Below are 12,511 nucleotides of genomic sequence, written 5' to 3' on the forward strand. Positions count from 1 at the left end.
TGTTCCTATTCGGCCATCTTGGCTTCACCAAGCATTACTTTTTAAAGCATAAACTAAATATTTGTATTTATCCAAATATATTTATGTAAGTCTAGAAAGCATTTACTCATGGGTACTCCCAATAATGAGAGTAGTAGGAAGGCGGCCAAGTTAGAGGCAGAGATACAGGGAAAGGACACTTTCTCTTTACTGGTGCTCAGTTTTTTGTAAAGGGAGTATGTAATTTAAGTTATATTTTGGAATAATTAAACTTCTAGCTTTTCCTTTTGATCTGGAGATGCACTCAGACATATGTAATGAGGACAGTGTAATAAGCTAAATTCTAAGAAAATACGATTTTAAAGTAGTTGACATTGGAAACGTTGTTTTAATGATATAGACATGTTTTATACATTTTGAAAGTTTTTATTCCTGTATCCAGTAAGATAAATATGGAAAATATTAAGCAATTTGTGAAGACTATGATTATTATTTATGGAAAGTCTAACTTGTGTTAGTTATGTTTACATAAAATAGTATGGCGCAGGTTATGGTCTAGTAACTATTACTGTACTGTGATAAATAATATGAAAACTAGAAGAATAATTTAGAAAAGTTGGAAGTTAAAAAAATAAGTATCAACGATGTCCGTGTTTACTTGTAGGGCTTAAAAAATTGAGTTTCCTTATATTAAAAAAAAAGTCAGTGTTTAAATTTTACCTAATTCTACCACCCTATGGAACATTATTTCTTATGACATTGTTAAAAAGCAGAAACAAGCAATATGAAATTTAAAAAAAAAAACCCAAGACAAAATGGCATCAACTAATTCCTGCATTTTATTTTTGCAGGAAAGGATCTAAATAAATTAATTTTTTATGATGGACTAACAGGTAAAGTGCATATATCCAAGCAAAAATAAACAAAAACAAAACAATTCCATGTATTTGGGAAACATTGTTAAAATGTTTCCATTTGACATTTATCAATTATTTAAGCATTCATTAATTCACCTATGCATTCCTCCATCTGGTCACCCACACATTCACTGAGGATCCTCAGATGATGAAAACCTCACGAAACTCATTTAGGGAAGAGTAAAGAGAATAGCAGAACATGTACTCTACCTTCACAAAGCCCACATTCAAATTTGGGATATAATTATAATGATAGTAGCTATAATAGGGTATAAATTGAATAATAGGGTAGTTTTGTAATTTCTTAATTATTGTATCAAAGATAAAATGAAGAAAGAGTGATTATCATGATTAGAATTGTTCAGGAAAGACTCAGCTCTTTGCAGAAGACTTAGTGATACAACTTACAATTCAACCAACATTTAAGGTTTTCTACAGGAAAAAAAAAAAAATTCTGTTCTCCAGTACTGGGGACACAAATGTGAGAAAAGCTCTCCCTCATTTCTCAAAATAATTTGAATCTTTGAGTGAAAGAATGCTATAATTTGAAGGTCTCTTTAACTTTGAACTAGTTGATTCTTTAGGTACACTGAAAGGATATAGCCATTTGAATGGATCAAAATGTTCTAAGCAACACAGAAAAGCTAGAGAAATCAAGTGGTGTGGGAATGGCGGCTGGCATGGTAGAAGGATATGAGGTGTGCCAGGTCCATTTAGAAATGAGACTGCAGTGCTAAACTAATTCTTTAAAATTTGATCCCTAATACCATAGTGGCCCACTATTGTTCTTGAGCAAAACAGAATTATGAAAGGGATATTTTGGAAACATAGAGATAAATAATTTGTCTACAAAGATTAAATTAGACAAATCAATTAGGAAAGTAGGTTCATATTATTTTTATAATATTACCAAAAAGGAATGATTAAAGGCTAGAACAATGTGATTTTAAACTTGGATAGAAATGTCGAAACTGATTTACAATTTAGGGAAGGAATTGGGATAATCTCTAATTAATGCACAGATGCATTGGGTATATGACAAAGAACTTCCTGGCAACAATCACATATCCTATATAAGGCCTATTCTCCCCAAAAATGCTGACCACAGAATGCTATTTTACTTCTAGGTACTTTTGTCAATTATCTGGGCAAGGCAAGAGGCTGCAAATAAAACTGGATGATGGCAGAGAAGACAAGGGAGTTTCAGGCAATTCTATGGGTGGTGGAGATATGACACATTAAGTTTACATCTGCCAAACTTTCCAGGCCAAAATCCTGGAAAGAAGTGTGGAACAGAAAAATGTGCCCTTTAATCTTAGCTTTTTCCTTAGGGAACTGGCTGAATTCTTAAACTACACTGGGTAAGAGACTTAGATATTAAGCAGAAAGCCTCTGAAAAGATTGTCAACATTTTTTACCCAGTGCTAAGGAGGGAAAAGTTGGAGTTAGGATCAGCCAAGGAAAAGAGGTCCTAGTAAATACCCCCATGCTCTTAGTTGGGAATCCTGAAGAGCAATATCCTAGGAGAAGGTAGACAGAAGTTTATGATAGTAAAATCCAGCCCAAATCAGCTTAATCCCTGATTGGATGAAGGTAATTTTTCTTCTTCTATTAATTACCAAAGCATAGGGGAATCTCTCTCTCTGAGGAAATAAGATTATTCAGAGCCCCTAAATATTTTTAGACACAGGATATATAAGTCAATCAAAAATTACCTGAAGTACACAAAAAGTAGACCAAGAAGAAAAAAATGTAGACAGGAGAATTCAAATAAATTAATCAAGTTAACTTTACAAACGCTGTGATAGGATGAGAAAGCCCCTATCAGACCAATATTTTAACCATTTCTCAAACAACTACTAACTGTGCACAAAATAACTCCACAACTACCTGAAAAAGACTCAAATACTAAAAGACTGTTGATGAAAAGAGTCAAACTCTGTAAAATATTTTAAGAGATTCATTCTTAGCCAAATATGAGTGACCATGGCCTGTGACACAGCCCTCTGGAGGTCCTGAGAACATGTGCCCAAGGTGGTCAGGGTACAGCTTGGTTTTATGTATTTTAGGGAGGCATGAGACATCAATCAATTACATTTAAGCAGATTACTTGAGGTCAGGAGTTCAACACCAGCCTGACCAACATGCTGAAACCTTATCTCTACTAAAAATACAAAAATTAGCCAGGGATGGTGGTACGTGTCTGTAATTCCAGCTACTCTGGATGCCGAGGCAGGATAATTGCTTGAACCTGGGAGACGGATGTTGCAGTGAGCCAAGATTGTGCCACTGCACTGCAGCCCAGGCAACAGAGACAGAGACTCCGTTTCAAAAAAGAAAAGAAAAGGAATACACCGGTTTGGTTCAGAAAGATGGGAAAACTCAAAGAGGGGGCTTCGAGTCTATAGGTAAATTGAAACGTTTTCTGGTTGACAATTGGTTGAGTTTATCTGAAGACCTGGGAGCAATAGAAAGTAAATGTTCAGGTTAAGCTAAAAGATTGTGGACACCAAGTTTTATTGAGCAGAGGAAGCACTCAGATAGCAGACTTTGGAAAGAGCAGGTTGTAAAATGTTTCTTATCGGACCTAACAGGGTGCCTGGCTCTTAGTTGATTATCTCCTGGATCTGGAAAAGAAGAAAAGAAAACAAAGAGGAAAGGGGATTCTCCAAAGAATGTGGATTTTTCCCACAGCAGACAGCTTTGCAGGACCATTTCAAGATATGGCAGAGAAACATGTTTTGGGGTTAAATATTCTGATTTTCTTCCATGTTATGCCATAGTCAGATTGGAATGTAAGTCACGATATACAGGATTAAATGACACCCATCTGATGAGAATTGATTGTAGGGCATGAATCCCCAGACCCCTTAGATAGGAATTTGGGCAAAGGTAAAAAAAAAAAAAAAAAATCAGAGATTTGTCCTCAAGAGGTCTTAGTAAATACCCCATGCTCTTAGTTGGGAACCCTGAAGAGCAATAGTCTAGGAGCAGGTAGACAGAAGTTTATGATAGTAAAATCCAGCCCAAGTCAGCTTAATCCCTGATTGGATGAAGGTGATCTTCCTCCTTCTATTAATTACCAAAGCATAGGGGAATCTTTCTCTGAAGGAAATAAGATTATTCAGAGCCCCCAAGTATTTTTAGACACAAGGTCTGTAAGGTCAATCAAAAATTACCTGAAGTAAACAAAAAGTAGACAAGAAGGAAAAAAATAGAAGAAGTCAAATAGATTAGTCAAGTTAACTTTACAAACACTGTGATAGGATGAGAAAGCTCCTATCAGACCAGTATTTTAACCATTCCTAAAACAACTACTGTGAACAAAATAACTTCACAACTACCTGAAAAATATTCAAGAAAGACTAAAATATGTGGAAAGAAAGAAACAGCAAGAGTGCATTTTGCATTTTCATAGTTTCTAGCCTGAGGGCAGGCCCCAGTCAGGTGGCATGACTAAAACTTTACTAGAAAATCCACAGAAGAAACAGAGAATAGAGTTCAGGGCCATCAAAAACATTGGGAAACAACGAAGTTAAAAAGGGAAGGTAAAAATCTTGCCCAAATCTCTGGCCGATACCTCAACAAAGGTACACAGAGAAGATTCTAAACAGCCTCGTTAAGCTTGAAAGAACTGAATTGGAATTTGAGTTGCTGCTCATGAGACAGAATGGCTGCTTACATCCAACCAAGTTAATTTCTTGCTAAAACAAAATATCAGTCTTTGGAAGAATCTAACAGAAATAAATCTCTTTAAAATATAACCTAGATAAAACCCAAGATAGAATACAGAATTACCCAAGATACAGAGAAATGTAAGAATGTAATCTATTTTTAAGAGAAAAGGGAATCAATGAAGACAGAACTTGAGATGATTCAATCAAAATGTATAAATCAATTTTATTTCTTTATATCAGCAACCAATATAGAATTGTAAAAAGTTATTACTTTAAAATCGTATTTAACAAATTAACAAAATATATGCAAAACCTCTATGTTGAGACAACAGAACATTACTGAAAGATGAAAAGACTTAAATATGAAAGAGATATATCCTGTTTATGTATTACAAGACTCAGTATTGCAAAGATATCAGTTTTCTCTATACATCTCAGTCTAATCTATACATCTCTCCAAGTTGATGTATAGATTAATTGAAATCAAATCAAAATAACAGTAGTTGTTTGTTGCAATTCACAAGCTGATTCTATAATTGATGTCAAATCTAAATAATAAAATAGATTTGGCAACTGAAGAAGGAAAAGGAGGAGGAGGAAGAGGAAAAACACAATCACAAAGAAGCTCCAGACCCTAATGCCAAGAACTATTACAAAGATGTAATAATTTAAAAATTCTTGCTATTCTCCCAAGAAAAGACAGATAGTCCCATTGATTCTGTGGGCAAGTCCAGAAACAAATCCAACACTTATACAGTCGCTTAATTTATGATAAAGTGTGCAGTGCAGTGGGGAAACAGTGATGTTTCTGTAAATGGTACTGGATCAATTGGATGTCCATATTAAAAGAAAAACATGGTTTCACATTATACATAAAAATTAACACCAAATGTTATGTAGATCTAAATGTGAAATGTGTAACACTAAACCTTCGGGACAAAAACAAATTATCTCCTTGACACTGGGGCTAGGGAGAAATTTTTTTTAATATATATATATTTCTTATGCTTTAAGTTCTAGGGTACATGTGCACAATGTGCAGGTTTGTTACATATGTATACATGTGCCATGTTGCTGTGCTGCACCCAGTAACTCATCATTTACATTAGGTATATCTCCTAATGCTATCCCTCCCCCCTTCCCCCATCCCACAACAGGCCCCAGTGTGTGATGTTTCCCTTCCTGTGTCCATGTGTTCTCATTGTTCAATTCCCACCTATGAGTGAGAACAGGCAGTGTTTGGTTTTTTGTCCTTGTGATAGTTTGCTCAGAATGATGTTTTCTAGCTTCATCCATCCATGTCCCTACAAAGGATATGAACTCATCATTTTTTATGGCTGCATAGTATTCCATGGTGTATATGTGCCACATTTTCTTAATCCAGTCTATCATTGTTGGACATTTGGGTTGGTTCCAAGTCTTTGCTATTGTGAATAGTGCCACAATAAACATACGTGTGCATGTGTCTTTATAGCAGCATGATTTATAGTCCTTTGGGTATATACCCAGTAATGGGATGGCTGGGTCAAATGGTATTTCTAGTTCTAGATCCCTGAGGAATCGCCACACTGTCTTCCACAATGGTAGAACTACTTTACTGTCCCACCAACAGTGTAAAAGTGTTCCTATTTCTCCACATCCTCTCCAGCACCTGTTGTTTCCTGACTTTTTAATGATTGCCATTCTAACTGGTGTGAGATGATATCTCATTGTGGTTTTGATTTGCATTTCTCTGATGGCCAGTGATGATGAGCATTTTTTCATATGTCTGTTGACTGCATAAATGTCTTCTTTTGAGAAGTGTCTGTTCATATCCTTTGCCCACTTTTTGATGGGGTTGTTTGTTTTTTTCTTGTAAATTTGTTTGAGTTCTTCGTAGATTCTGGATATTAGCCCTTTGTCAGATGAGTGGATTGCAAAAATTTTCTCCCATTCTGTAGGTTGCCTGTTCACTCTGATGGTAGTTTCTTTTGCTGTGCAGAAGCTCTTTAGTTTAATTAGATCCTACTTGTCAATTTCAGCTTTTGTTGCCATTACTTTTGGTGTTTCAGACATGAAGTCCTTGCCCATGCCTATGTCATGAATGGTATTGCCTAGGTTTTCTTCTAGGGTATTCATGGTTTTAGGTGTAACATTTAAGTCATTTAAGTCTTTAATCCATCTTGAATTAATTTTTGTATAAGGTGTAAGGAAGGGATCCAGTTTCAGCTTTCTGCATATGGCTAGCAAGTTTTCCCAGCACCATTTATTAAATAGGGAATCCTTTCCCCATTGCTTGTTTTTGGCAGGTTTGTCAGAGGTCAGATAGTTGTAGATATGTGGCTTTATTTCTGAGGGCTCTGTTCTGTTCCAGTGGTCTATATCTCTGTTTTGGTACCAGTACCATACTCTTTTGGTTACTGTAGCCTTGTAGTATAGTTTGAAGTCAGGTAGAGTGATGCCTCCAGCTTTGTTCTTTTGGCTTAAGATTGTCTTGGCAATGTGGGCTCTTTTTTGGTTCCATATGAACTTTAAGGTAGTTTTTTTCCAATTCTGTGAAGAGAGTCATTGGTAGCTTGATGGGGATGGCATTGAATCTATAAATTACCTTGGGCAGTATGGCCATTTTCACGATATTGATTCTTCCTATCTATGACCATGGAATGTTCCTCCATTTGTTTGTATCCTCTTTTATTTCATTGAGCAGTAGTTTGTAGTTCTCCTTGAAGAGGTCCTTCACATCCCTTGTAAGCTGGATTCCTAGGTATTTTATTCTCTTTGAAGCAATTGTGAATGGGAGTTCACTCATGATTTGGCTCTCTGTTTGTCTGTTATTGGTGTATAAGAATGCTTGTGATTTTTGCACATTGATTTTGTATCCTGAACTTTGCTGAAGTTGCTTATCAGCTTAAGGAGATTTTGGGCTGAGATGATGGGGTTTTCTAGATATACAATCATGTCATCTGCAAACAGGGACAATTTGACTTCCTCTTTTCCTAATTGAATACCCTTTATTTCTTTCTCCTGCCTGATTGCCCTGGCCAGAACTTCCAACACTATGTTGAATAGGAGTGGTGAGAGAGGTCATCGCTGTCTTGTGCCAGTTTTCAAAGGGAATGCTTCCAGTTTTTTGCCTGTTCGGTGTGGTATTGGCCGTGGGTTTGTCATAAATAGCTCTTATTATTTTGAGATACGTTCCATCGATACCTAATTTATTGAGAGTTTTTAGCATGAAGGGCTGTTGAATTTTGTCAAAGGTCTTTTCTGCATCTATTGAGATAATCATGTGGTTTTTGTCTTTGGTTCTGTTTATATGCTGGATTACGTTTATTGATTTGCATATGTTGAACCAGCCTTGCATCCCAGGGATGAAGCCCACTTGATCATGGTGGATAAGCTTTTTAATTATTAAACAGTACACAAGAATACAAATTCTAAAGGAAAATAGAAACTTGATGTATCATACTACCTTAAGATTAAAGCATTCTGTTGATCAAATTACACAATTGGGAGAGTGAAATGACAAACCCCTTGGTAGAAAAAGATATTTATAGTACATATTGCAACACAGGACTCATATTTAAGACATACAAATATTCAATTCTACAAATCAATGAAAAATTAAAATAAGACAATCCAATAGAGAAATGGGCAAGAACAGGTACTCCTCTTACCAGACCAACTTGTCCACAGCCTTCCAATATTTCCTTCCAGTCCTCAGATCATCCAGCCAAACTTTTCTCCATTGCTCAGGAATCTGTAGATATTCTTATCCAAAGCTTCTCCTCTTTACCCATAAACTAAACAACAAGTAACACTTAAGATCTGCCCACTGAAAAATGCCCCATCATGCATACACCAACACACATTTGCTTTGAGTGCTACCAGTGGGCAGCAGTGCATCTGCAATCCACATTGGACCAGTATCGACATACAGAGTTAACCCATTTAAAAAAAAAATGTACTTAAATTCTGGGATACATGTGCAGAACATGCAGGTGTATTACATAGGTATACACATGTCATGGTGGTTTGCTGCACCTATTGACCCATCCTCCAAGTTCCCTCCCTTTGCCCTTCACCCCCCAACAGACCCTGGTGTGTGTTATTCCCTTCGCTGTGTCCATGAGTTCTCATTGTCCAACCGCCACTTATGAGTGAGAACATGCAGTATTTGATTTTCTGTTCTGTGTTAGTTTGCTGAGGATGATGGCTTTCAGCTTCATCTATGTCCCTGCAAAGGACATGATCTCATTCTTTTTATGGCCACATAGTAAGTGTATATGTACCACACTTTTTTTATCTAGCCTATCATTGATGGGCATTTGGGTTGGTTCTATGTGTTTGCCATTATAAATACTGCTGCAATAAATATATATATGCATGTGTCTTTATAGTAGAAGGATTTATATCCCTTTGGGTATATACCCAGTAATGGGATTGCTGGGTCAAATGGTATTTTTGGTTCTAGATCCTTGAGGAATTCGAACTTAAATTAGTCCAACAATGGTTCAACAGTGTTCAACAATTAGTTCAACCGTTGTTGAACTAACTTACATTTTCACCAACAGTGTAAAACCATTCCTATTCCTCCACAGCCTCACCAGTATCTATTGTTTCTTGACTTTTTAGTAATCAACATTCTGGCTGGTGTGAGATAGTATCTCATTGTGGTTTTGATTTCCGTTTCTCTAATGATAAGTGATGTGGACCTTTTTTTCATATGTTAGCAGCATGTATGTCTTTTTTTGATAAATGTCTGTTCATATCTTTAGCTCTTTTTGATTGGGTTGTTTGTTTTCTTCTTGTAAATTTGTTTAAGTTCCTTGTAAATTCTGAATATTAGATCTTTGTCAGAGAGGTAAATTGCAAAACTTTTCTCCCACTCTGTAGGTTGTCTGTTCATTCTCATGATAGTTTCTTTTGCTGTGCAGCAGCTCTTTAGTTTAATTAGATCTTATTTGTCAATTTTGGCTTTTGTTGCAATTGCTTTTAGTGTTTTTTTGTTTGTATGTTTTGCTTTGCTTTTTTTTTTTTTTTTTTTTTTTTGAGATGAAGTCTCACTCTGTAGCCCAGGCTGGAGGGCAGTGGCACGATCTTGGCTCACTGCAACCTCTGCCTCCCGGGTTCAAGCAATTCTCCTGCCTCAGCCTCCCAAGTAGCTGGGATTAAAGGTGCATGCCATCACACCTGGCTAATTTTTTGTATTTTTAGAAGAGATGGGGTTTCACCGTGTTAGCCAGGATGGTTTCCATCTCCTGACCTCATGATCTACCTGCCTCACCCTTCCAAACTGCTGTGATTACAGGTGTGAGCCAGCACGACCGGCTGCTTTTAGTGTTTTTGTCATGGAGCCTTTGTCCATGTCTGTGTCCCGAATGGTATTGCCTAGGTTTTCTTCTAGGATTTTTATAGTTTGGGGTTTTACATTTAAGTCTTTAATCCATCTTGAGTTAATTTTTGTGTAAGGTGTAAGGAAGGGGTCCAGTTTCAGTTTTCTGCATATGGCTAGCCAGTTTTCCCAGCACCATTTATTGAATAGGAAATCCTTTCCCCATTGCTTGTTTTTGTGAGGTTTGTCAAAGATCAGATGGTTGTAGATGTGTGGTGTTATTTCTGAGGTCTCTGTTCTGTTCCATTGGTCTATATCTCTGTTTTGGTACCAGGACCATGCTGTTTTGGTTACTGTAGCCTTGTAGTATAGTTTGAAGTCAGGTAGCATGATGCTTCCAGCTTTGTTCTTTTTGCTTAGGATTGTCTTGGCTATACAGGGTCATCTTTGATTCCATATGAAATTTAAAGTAGTTTTTTTCTCATTTTGTGAAGAATGTCAATGGTAGTTTGGGAATAGCATTGAATCTATAAATTAGTTTGAGCAGTATGGCCATTTTCACGATATTGAGTCTTCCTATCCATGAGCATGGAATGTTTTTCCATTTGTTTGTGTCATCTCTTATTTCCTTGAGTGGCAGTTTGTAGTTCTCCTTGAAGAGGTCCTTCACATCCGTTGTTAGCTGTATTCCTAGGTTTTTTATTTTCTTTGTAGCAATTGTGAATGGGAGTTCATTCATGATTTGGCTCTCTGCTTGTCTACTGTTGGTGTGTACAAATGCCTGTGAGTTTTATATATCAGTTTGTATCCTGAGACTTTGCTGAAGTTGCTTATCAGCTTAACGAGTTTTGGGGCTGAGATGATGGGGTTTCCTAAATAAAGAATCATGTCATCTGCAAAAAGAGACAATTTGACTTCTGCTCTCTGTTTGGATAGCTTTTGTTTATTTCTCTTCCCTGATTTCTCTGACCAAAACTTCCAATACTATGTTGAACAGGAGTAGTAAGAGAGGTCATACTTGTCTTATGCTGGTTTTCAAAGGAAATTCTCCCAGCTTTTGCCCATTCAATCTGATATTGGCTTTGAGTTTGTCATAAATAGCTCATATTATTTTGAGATATATTCCATCAATACCCAGTTTATTGAGGGTTTTTATCATGAAGGGATGTTGAATTTTATCAAAGGCCTTTTCTGTGTCTATTGAAATAACCATGTGGTTTTTGCGTTTGATTCTGTTTATGTGATGTACCATGTTAATTTATTTGTATATGTAGAACCAGCCTTGCATCCCAGGGATGAAGCTGACTTGATCATGGTGGATAAGATTTTTGATGTGCTGCTGGATTCAGTTTGGCAGTATTTTATTGAGAATTTTCACATAGATGTTTATCAGGATATTGGCCTGAAGTTTTTTGTTGTTGTTGTTGTTGTGTTTCTGCCAGGTTTTGGTATCAGGATAATGCTGGCTTCATAAAATGAGTAGGGAGGAGTCCCTCCTTTTCAATTGTTTGGAATAGTTTCAAATGAATGGTATCAGCTACTCTATGTACCTCTGGTAGAATTTGACTGTGAATCTGTCTGGTCCTGGGGTTTTTTGTTGGTAGGCTGTTAATTACTGCCTCAATTTCAGAACTTGTTATTGGTCTATTCTGGGATTCCAATTCTTCCTAGTTTAGTTTTGGGAGGGTATAGTTTCTTTGCGTAGAGGTATTTATAGTATTCTCTGATGTTAGTTAGTATTTCTGTGGGGTCAGTGGTGATATCCCCGTTATCTTTTTTGTGTTTCTATTTGATTCTTCTCTCTTTTCTTCTTTACTACTCTAGCTAGCAGTATATTTTGTTAATTTTTTCAAAACACCAGCTTCTGGATTCATTGATTATTTTTTGGAGGGTTTTTCATGTCTCTGTCTACTTCAGTTCTGCTCTAATATTAGTTATTTCTTGACTTCTGCTATCTTTTGGATTAGTTTGCTCTTGCTTCTCTAGCTCTTTTTAAATTGTGGTGTTAGGGTGTTCATTTGAAATCTTTCTACCTTTCTAATGTGGGCATTTAGTGCTAGAAATTTTCCTCTTAACACTGCTTTATTTGCATCCCAGAGATTCTGGTACATTGTCTCTTTGTTCTTATTGGTTTCAAAGAACTTCTTGATTTCTGCCTTAATTTCATTATTTACCCAGGAGTCACTCAGGAGCAGGTTGTGCAATTTTCATGTAATTGTGTGGTTTTGAGTGGGTTTCTTAATCCTGAGTTCTAATTTGATTGCACTGTGGTATGAGAGATTGTTTGTTATGATTTCCATTCTTTTGCATTTGCTGAGGAGTTTTTTACTTCCAATTATGTGGCTGATTTTAGAATAAGTGCCATGTGGCACTGAGAAGAATGTATATTCTGTTGATATGGGGTGGAGAGTTCTGTACATGTCTATTAAGTCCACTTGATCCAGAGCTGAATTGAAGTCCTGAATATCCTTGTTAATTTTCTGTCTTGTTGACCTAATATTGACAGTGGGTGTTAAAGTCTCCCACTATTATTGTGTGGGAGTCTTAGTCTCCTTGCAGGTCTCAAAGAATTTGTTTTATGAATCTGGGTGCTCCTGTACTGGGTGCATATATATTTAGGATAGTTA

This window comes from Gorilla gorilla, chromosome 4 (assembly GCF_029281585.2).
Source record: "Gorilla gorilla gorilla isolate KB3781 chromosome 4, NHGRI_mGorGor1-v2.1_pri, whole genome shotgun sequence".
NCBI classification, from domain to species: Eukaryota; Metazoa; Chordata; class Mammalia; order Primates; family Hominidae; genus Gorilla; species Gorilla gorilla.